Raw genomic sequence first — 9,059 nt, 5'->3', positions numbered from 1 at the left:
GCTTTCTTATATTTTAGAAAAAGTATATTTTCATGGATCATCGAACATGTTGAGCTTGCCTTTCCTCCTCATGCTAGCCAAATTCTTTGCACCAAGTAGAGATACTACTTGTGCTTCCAAATACCCTTAAACCCAGTTTTGCCATAAGAGTCCACCATACCTACCTATGGATTGAGTAAGATCCTTGAAGTAAGTTGTCATCGGTGCAAGCAATATAAATTGCTCTCTAAATATGTATGATTGATTGGTGTGGAGGAAATAAGCTTTATACGATCTTGTGATGTGGAAGAAATAAAAGCGACGAACTGCATAATAAGGGTCCATATCACAAGTGGCAATATAAAGTGACGTTCTTTCGCATTAAGATTTTGTGCATCCAACCTTGAAAGCGCATGGCAACCTCTGTTTCCCTCTGCGAAGGGCCTATCTTTTATTATTATCTTTTATCTTATGCAAGAGTCATGGTGATCTTCACCTTTTCTTTTTACATTTTATCCTTTGGCAAGCACAGGGTGTTGGAAAGATCCTGATAGATATATCTAATTGGATGTAAGTTGGCATGAACTATTATTGTTGACATTACCCTTGAGGTAAAAGGTTGGGAGGCGAAACTATAAGCCCCTATCTTTCTCTGTGTCCGGTTAAAACTCCGTAACCACAAGTATTGCGTGAGTGTTAGCAATTATGAAAGACTAAATGATAGTTGAGTATGTGGGCTTGCTAGAAAGCTCTGACATAGACTCTTTCTGATGTTATGATAAATTGCAATTGCCTCAATGACTGAGATTATAGTTTGTTAGTTCTGAATAAAGTTTCTGATTCATACTTTGCATTGTGAATAGATTATTACTTGAGCATAAGGAATCATATGACATATCCATATATGTTGTTGTTATGAGAATAATCATGATGCCCTCATATTCGTATTTTATTTTATTGAAAGCTCTACCTCTAAACATGTGGACATATTTATCGTTATCGGCTTTCGCTTGAGGACAAGCGAGGTCTAAGCTGGGGGGAGTTGATACATCCATTTTGCATCATGCTTTTATATCGTTATTTATTGCATTATGGGCTGTTATTACACATTATGTCACAATACTTATGCCTATTCTCTCTTATTTTACAAGGTTTACATAAGGAGGGAGAATGCCAGCAGCTGGAATTCTGGGCTGGAAAAGGAGCAAATATTAGAGACCTATTCTGCACAACTCCAAAAGTCCTGAAACTCCACGAAAGTTATTTTTGGAAATAATAAAAAATATTGAGCGGAAGAAATACGTCAGGGGGGCCTCCAACTGTCCACGAGGGTGGGGGGCGCGCCCTACCCCCCTGGGCGCGCCCCTGCCTCGTGGGCCCCTGTTGGCCCTCTGGTGGCCATCTTCTGCTATATGATGTCTTTCGTCCGAAGAAAAATCATAAGCAAGCTTTCGGGACGAGACTCTGCCGCCACGAGGCGGAACCTTGGCAGAACCAATCTAGGGCTCCGGCAGAGCTGTTCTGCCGGGGACACTTCCCTCCGGGAGGGGAAAATCATCGTCATCGTCATCACCAAGGCTCCTCTCATCGGGAGATGGCAATCTCCATCAACATCTTCACCAGCACCATCTCCTCTCAAGCCCTAGTTCATCTCTTGTATCCAATTCTTGTCTCCAAGTCTGGGATTGGTACCTGTAGGTTGCTAGTAGTGTTGATTACTCCTTGTAGTTGATGCTAGTTGGTTTATTTGGTGGAAGATCATATGTTCAGATCCTATATGCATATTAATACTCCTCTATTATGAACATGAATATGCTTTGTGAGTAGTTACGTTTGTTCTTGAGGACATGGGAGAAGTCTTGCTATTAGTAGTCATGTGAATTTGGTATTCGTTCGATATTTTGATGAGACGTATGTTGTCTATCCTCTAGGGGTGTTATGTGAACATCGACTACATAAAACTTCACCATTATTTGGTCCTGGAGGAAGGCATTGGGAAGTAATAAGTAGATGATGGGTTGCTAGAGTGACAGAAGCTTAAACCCTAGTTTATGCGTTGCTTCGTAAGGGGCTGATTTGGATCCATATGTTTCATGCTATGGTTAGGTTTACCTTAATACTTTTGTTGTAGTTGCGGATGCTTGCAATAGTGGTTAATCATAAGTGGGATGCTTGTTCAAGTAAGGGCAGCACCCAAGCACCGGTCCACCCACATATCAAATTATCAAATTACCGAACGCGAATCATATGAACGTGAAGAAAACTAGCTTGACGATAATTCCCATGTGTCCTCGGGAGCGCTTTTCTCTATATAAGAGTTTGTCCAGGCATGTCCTTTTCTACAAAAAGGATTGGGCCACCTTGCTGCACTTTATTTACTTTTGTTACTTGTTGCTCATTACCAATTATCTTATCACAAAACTATCTGTTACCTATAATTTCAGTGCTTGCAGAGAATACCTTGCTGAAAACCGCTTACCATTTCCTTCTGCTCCTCGTTGGGTTCGACACTCTTACTTATCTAAAGGACTACGATAGATCCCCTATACTTGTGGGTCATGACATCACTTCTTGAATCTCGGGACAAGATTCTTGCTTAGTGGGGGTGAGTTGTCACGTCCCTAGCCTTCCTATGCACTTGGACTAGCTTGGTTGTTGCATCATGTCTAAACTTTTTTTGAAAGTTGAAATGGGGATTGCTCAACCCCAAGCACCAGATCAAATCAACTAGGTTCAAATAAAAATATTCTCAATGAACCCAAAATGCCCTTCAGAAAAGTTCATCATTTTTGGATTGGTTGAAAACCTCTGCCAAAAATGGTGCACATATTTCTAGGTCCATTTTGGATTTTCGAATTAATTCATAAAGTATTTGAATTTGGGCATTTAAATGCTATAAATAATTTGAATGCTCAAATAATTCTGAAACTAAATGAGGGCTATTGCATATATTTCAAATAGTGCCCAAAATTATTTTCAGGATTTTACAAAATGAGTTAGTAGTTTTACTAATTCAAAACAGATCAAAATAAATAGAAAACAGAAACAAATTAGCAGAGAGAGAAGAGAGAGAACTTACCTGGCTTATCTGCAGCCCACCTGGCCTGGCACTGCTGGCCCAGCCCACCAGACCCTCCACCGTCTTCAACCTCCTGCCAGTGGGCAGGAGGGCGTGTGCCCGTCGTGCGCGCACACGCGCGCGCCACCTCCTGCTTGGATGGCCTCCCCGACCCCTCTAGACGACGCCACGCGCCACCCCGGGCCCTTCTCACTCCTCCCTCCATGCTCATTCACTCCCCTGTCCCTCTCGCGCGTACCACCGAGCGTTGCCGTCGCTGCCGCTTGCTGCCACCGTGACCACCGCCGTCCCCTTGCCCCGTGGCCGTGCCCCCGAGCTCCGCCAGACTCCAGCTAGCTCTCCGCCAACCCACGCAAGCTCGGACGAATCGAAGACGACGCCGTGACCTTCTTCTCCGTGTACGACCACCGGATGCCGTCATTCGATTCGCCGGCCTCAAGTCTTCCCTGAGCCCACTGACCACCTCTGCAGTTTCTCCGTGAGCCCCTGCCCCTTCCACCTCTCTCCGCGCTCGCCCGCGTCCTGAAACCACCGTAGCCATCGGAGCCGATAGCTCCTCACCGCCGGCCATGTCACCACCACAGCTACGGCCGTGAAAGCATGCGTCCGAGCTCACCGGTGCTCTCACTGCATCCCCACGAGTCTAACGCGCCCACCTGCGCCTCCTACCATGCCCTATAGCCTCGTCCCGGCCAATCCCGTGCTCCGGCCGTCGCAGCCGAGCTCGCCGCCGCCGACTCCGTCCACCCCCGGCCGAACTACGGCCACCAACGGAGGCATCTCGCTCCCCTCTTTCGAACGGACCCTCCCGCGCATCGAATGGAGGCCCATAGAGCAAACCCGACTTGGGAACCGCCGCGGTCTGTGGTCGCCGGCGGTTAAACGCCGGCAGCTGACGTGGCACCATTAACTTAGGTGCTAATCTTGTTTAGTTAGTGCCTGTGTCGACGACATGTGGGACCCTGAGCCTAATTAGGTTAGTCTAAATTCCTGTTTAGATTAGTGTTAATCTTGTGGTCCCCACGTGTCAGCTTTTACTCTGGCCAAGTCATTGTCGACCGGTTCCACTTGTCATCCACCCAAAACAGCCCGAGACACTGACGTATGGGTCCCACTGGTCAGGTTTGACCTGGACCTTCTCCATTGACTGTTGACGTCACAGTGACGCAATGCTGACGCAGTAATGTATTTTCTGGGTTTATTCTTATTCAGGAAATTCCAGAAAATGCTATAAATCCAAAAAATCATAGAAATTAATCTGTAACTCCAAATACAAAGATTTATATAGGAAAATTGATCAGAAAAATTTAATCTATCAATCTGTATTGGTTTCATGCATGTTAAAGCAACTTAATCCTGCTGTTTATATCAAAACATGATAAAGCACTACTTAAATTCATAAGATGAGTTTGGGGTTGAACCTTTGGTTCAAAATGGCTCAAACCCATCTGGTTGTAGTTGCATTAGCCCAACACACTCATTTGCCATATCATGATCATGCATCATGTTGTTGCATTGCATTGATTGTGTTCCTTTTCTGTTGCCGGTATTTGTCCCCTCTCAGTAAACGTGGTTCCGACAACGTGATTGATGGCACCGATGAAGAGCTATACTATCTTTAGAAGTGCCAGGCAAGCAAAACCCCCTTGTTCATTCCGATACAATCCCACTCTCTCACTTCTGCTCTCCTTTACTGCATTAGGACAACAACGATTCAACTGTTACATGTTGCGGTAGTTGAACCACTTTCCTGTGCATGACCTGTCATTGCCATAGTAAATAGATGAAACCCACTAGCATGAGTAGGAGTTGTTTGAACCCTGATGTGCCTACTCATTCATGCTTGTTTGTCATGCCTGCTACTGCTTAGAGTTGAGTCAGGTTTGGTTCATCGGGGATGAATTGGAATGTGTGATCATGCCCTACTATTAAGAGCTAAATGTCTGAACACGATTTGGTAAAGGTATCGGTGAGAGGCCATGTAGGAGTACATGGTGGGTTGTCTCATTGAAGCCGTCCTCAGGAACCGAGTTCTGTGTTTGTGATCCATGACCAGCTACATCCACACGTTGGGCCCTGAAATATGACCCCGCTCGACTTATTAAGCCCCCTTGTCCTCTGTCCAGGAGTTGCAAGTAGTTTCTGGTGTTTGTAGTATGCTGGAGGCCGTGCGCAGCGTTGACCCAAGGGGTGGGCTGTGATGCGGTAGGCACGTGGCACGGTGTACCGAGTCGCCCGTTTGGTGCCTCGGGAACCCTATATACATCGTTCGGGGCCGTAAGTGGAAACCTCAGCCAGACTCCCTCGGATGGAACCTGAATAGGCGATAAACCTGGACTAGAGACTTGTGTGGTTAGTCAGGTCGTGGTCTACACCCACGTCGGCTTTCGCTTGAAGTCTGCCAAGCACATGTCGTGTGCACACGCTAAGTGGTGGAAACATGTGGGAATAAGTACACCCCTGCAGGGTTATAAATTATCTATTCGAATAGCCGCGTCCGCGGTAAAGGACTTCTGGGTTGCCTGTACAGTTCATACATAACTTGAAGTGGAGACTCTAAAACTCGCAAGATAAGAGTGAGTGCTATGGATGGCCTTCTCGTAGGGAGACGGGAGCGGATCCGTAACATCCCAAATTTCTAATTTGGAATGTTATACATAGATCATTCCTGCATATCATATTTTATTGCATTTCGTTTCGCGATCCTCAAAATCCTAAGCAACTCAAGGACCCTCGGAGAGAGTTGGGGATTTTCCTGTTTTCATATTTGAGTTTTATCAAATATTGAAACGAGGGTTATTGGTTTTAATTATTTTTCTCACCGAAAATATTTCATATTAAAATATATGAGAGGAGATAATATGACTTCTCCAAAATAATTGAAATATTGGAGGAAAAATATTAAAATCAAATATTGGATTTTATTCGGAGTTTATTGCTATTTTATTTGAATTAGAAAAATTGCACGTTTTTTAAATTTGCATTTTAGGGCCAAGAAAATGTTCATCTCGTTCTAAATGTTTTATTTAGACGGTGAAAATTTGTTTTGGCATTTTTAGATTTTTCTTTTATTTTCTAGGATTTATTTAAGTTTCGGTGAAATTATTTAAAAAAAAATCTTCAGCGCCCGGCTGGGCCAAAGCCCAACCGAGCCAGGCCGGCCCAACCGCCCCGCGCCGCCGTCTCCCTCCAGGAGACCGCGACCGCCACCGCCGTCGCTGAGTCCGACCGGGACTTTGTCCCCGCACTGCCTTGCACCCTCCCCAAGCCAGCCGCCCCCTCCTTATATACGCCACCCCCGACCCCCACCACCCCCACCCGACCCCCCGCCGCCTAGCGAAGCCGCCGCCGCCGCGTAGCGCCGCCCGCCGTCGCCGTTTGCCGTCGCCGCCCCACGCCACCCGCCGCCGTAGCCGGACCCCGCTGGAGCCGCCCCGCCTCGCCGGAGCCTCGCCGGAGGTATACGCCGCCGCCACCGTCGTTCGGTTTTATTTTTAAATCGATCCTTTTTTTAGAAAACCCTAGTTTTCGTTTTTTAGAATAGATCGGTTTTATTTTTTTCCCGGTTTATTTTAGTTAGAGGACGTTCGTCCGTACCTTTGTTTTAACGAACGGTGTTCACTCGTTAGCCGCAGACAGCGAACGTTCGTTCGTTAGCCTGTTCATCAGTTTTTCTTTTTCTCGGATTTTCCACGATTATTTTCGATCGCGATTTTTGATCCGATTTTCGTTCTAGTTTATCTTCTCACTCTTTATCGGAATCAGGCGATTCAAGTACCTAGATCTTCGTCTCGAAACCCTCTTTCTGTTTAATCAACTTGAACAAGATTTTGGTACTGTCAAATTTGACTTTAGTTCAGATTAGTAAATGGATCTTGTTTCTTTCGCAGTTTGAGTTTCGTTGCTCCGTTTGATTTGATTCTTTTTGCAAACCGGAGTTCTTAAGTTGAACTTTCTGGTTAGATCTTATTATTTGAGATTTACCCGTGCTTCTTTGCTTGATTGCTTATGTATGCTATTGTTTGTTTGCGATAGAACACCCGGAGTGCGAAGCGTGCTACTACGAGTCTCTAGGTTTTGCGGATCATCGGCAAGGCAAGTAACACATTGATCATACTCTTTTCATACCCAGTTTTATGCATTAGCTCCAATCCTCAAACATTGCATGATTAGGATGTGATTAACATGTAGATTGGGAAGTAGTTGATGAGGTAGAACCAATTGCCCTGTTATTATCAAACCATTGGGAGTTACTTCTACGTATTGCCTATATTGCTATGCTATGCTCGTAGAGGTGGTTTGGGTGAGTGAATCCATGACAGATGTGAGATTGTTAATTAATGGTTCAACTTAAGGTGGCAACTTTAATACACATCTGGGTGGATTGCTTGTCAGGCACCTGGAGAATCCAGTGTTGTCCTAGGATATCCCGGAGTACCCGTGTGATAATCCTAAGGTCCGCCACCTAGGTTCAAAGGGAACTGAGATATTTCATGCTAGAAACTTCCGTGTGCAGCCACAAGCTATTATGGGCTCTAGCATAGTTGAGTAAGTTGCATGAGCTCTTGAAGAGGTGGATCAGCAGGTAGAGGGATGTAGGTTGGTATGGTCTGCCCTGAGTAAAGAGTTATTGTTTCTGAAAGACTGTGTCTCGGTCATCCGTTTCTCAAACACCCTGTCGTGCGAGAAAATCCAACGGAGGAGATCGAGTCTTGTGGGGAAAAGTGTGGAAACCTCTACAGAGTGTACAATCTAATCATGGTTAGCCGTGTCCCCGGTTATGGGCAGTCTTGAGTATCTAGTACTTGGATTATCATATGTATCTCATCACTCTAAATTAATATTGTTGGGTTGATAATTACTTCTAATTGGGATTGAGTTGGAGGAACCTTCTCAATGATGTTTCAATTACCATGATAGTTAAATAAAATCTATTCCTTTGTTGTAGGAAAAAATTGGCTTTTTGCAAAACTATAACCATAGAACTTTCCACCAGCCAAATGTGCATGTAGTGATAGCATTATTCTGTTCTTGCTCTACTGTGTTATATTGCCAGCATATTCCATGTGCTGACCCGTTTTCGGGCTGTAACGTATCATGTTGCAGACTTTTCAGACGAGGAGTAAGGTTCGTTAGGTCGTTGCCGTGCAGCTCAACTATGCCGTTGGAGTTGATGAACTCACTTTATCTTCCAAGCCTTCCGCTGTTATCGTATTAGATGGCCTTAAGCCATATTTATTGTAATAAGTTCTCTTTTGAGACATTCGATGTGATAAGTGTGTGATTGCTACTCTGTTATAAATCCTTCGAGTACTGTGTGTGTCAGCATTACCAATCCAGGGATGACACTGAAGCACAGAGACTTGACCATTTGAGATCGGGTCGCTACAGGATCCATAGTGGTGTATTGATATGGTGAATATGTGGACTCGTGTGCACCACCTCAAAAGAGTTACCAACATTCATAGTTCAGGATAGCCACCGAGTCAAAGCTGGCTTGCTGCAATTAAACTCCACCACCCCCTTTTGATACCGATGCATATGCAGAGAGTTCTGATGTAAGTCTTGCTGGGTACATTTCTACTCACGTTTGCTTATTTTATGTTTTGCAGAGAGAATTCAGTCTCACTAGTAGTTTCGCGTGGACTTCGACGTTTAGCTTGTTACCTCAACTACGGTCTTGTACCCAAGGGAGGGTCTTGTAGATAGTCAGGCTTCTCAGCCTTTTTCATTTGTAGTTGTCTGTACTCAGACATGGTTATGCTGCCGCTTGATGCTTGTATGCTCTGTATGTTGGGTCATGAGACCCATGTTTGTAACACTTGGCTCCTCAGAGCCAAATGAATAAATACTCTGAGCCGTAGAGTCTTGTTGTGATGCCATGTTGTATTTGCACATAACGAGCATATTGTGTGTATGATTGAAATGCTTGGTATGTGTGGGATCCGACAATCTAGTTGTTTATCCTTGGTAGCCTCTCTTATGGGGAAATGTAGTCTGG

Source organism: Aegilops tauschii, chromosome 5 (genome assembly GCF_002575655.3).
Source record: "Aegilops tauschii subsp. strangulata cultivar AL8/78 chromosome 5, Aet v6.0, whole genome shotgun sequence".
NCBI lineage: Eukaryota > Viridiplantae > Streptophyta > Magnoliopsida > Poales > Poaceae > Aegilops > Aegilops tauschii.
This window is presented reverse-complemented; position numbering follows the sequence as displayed.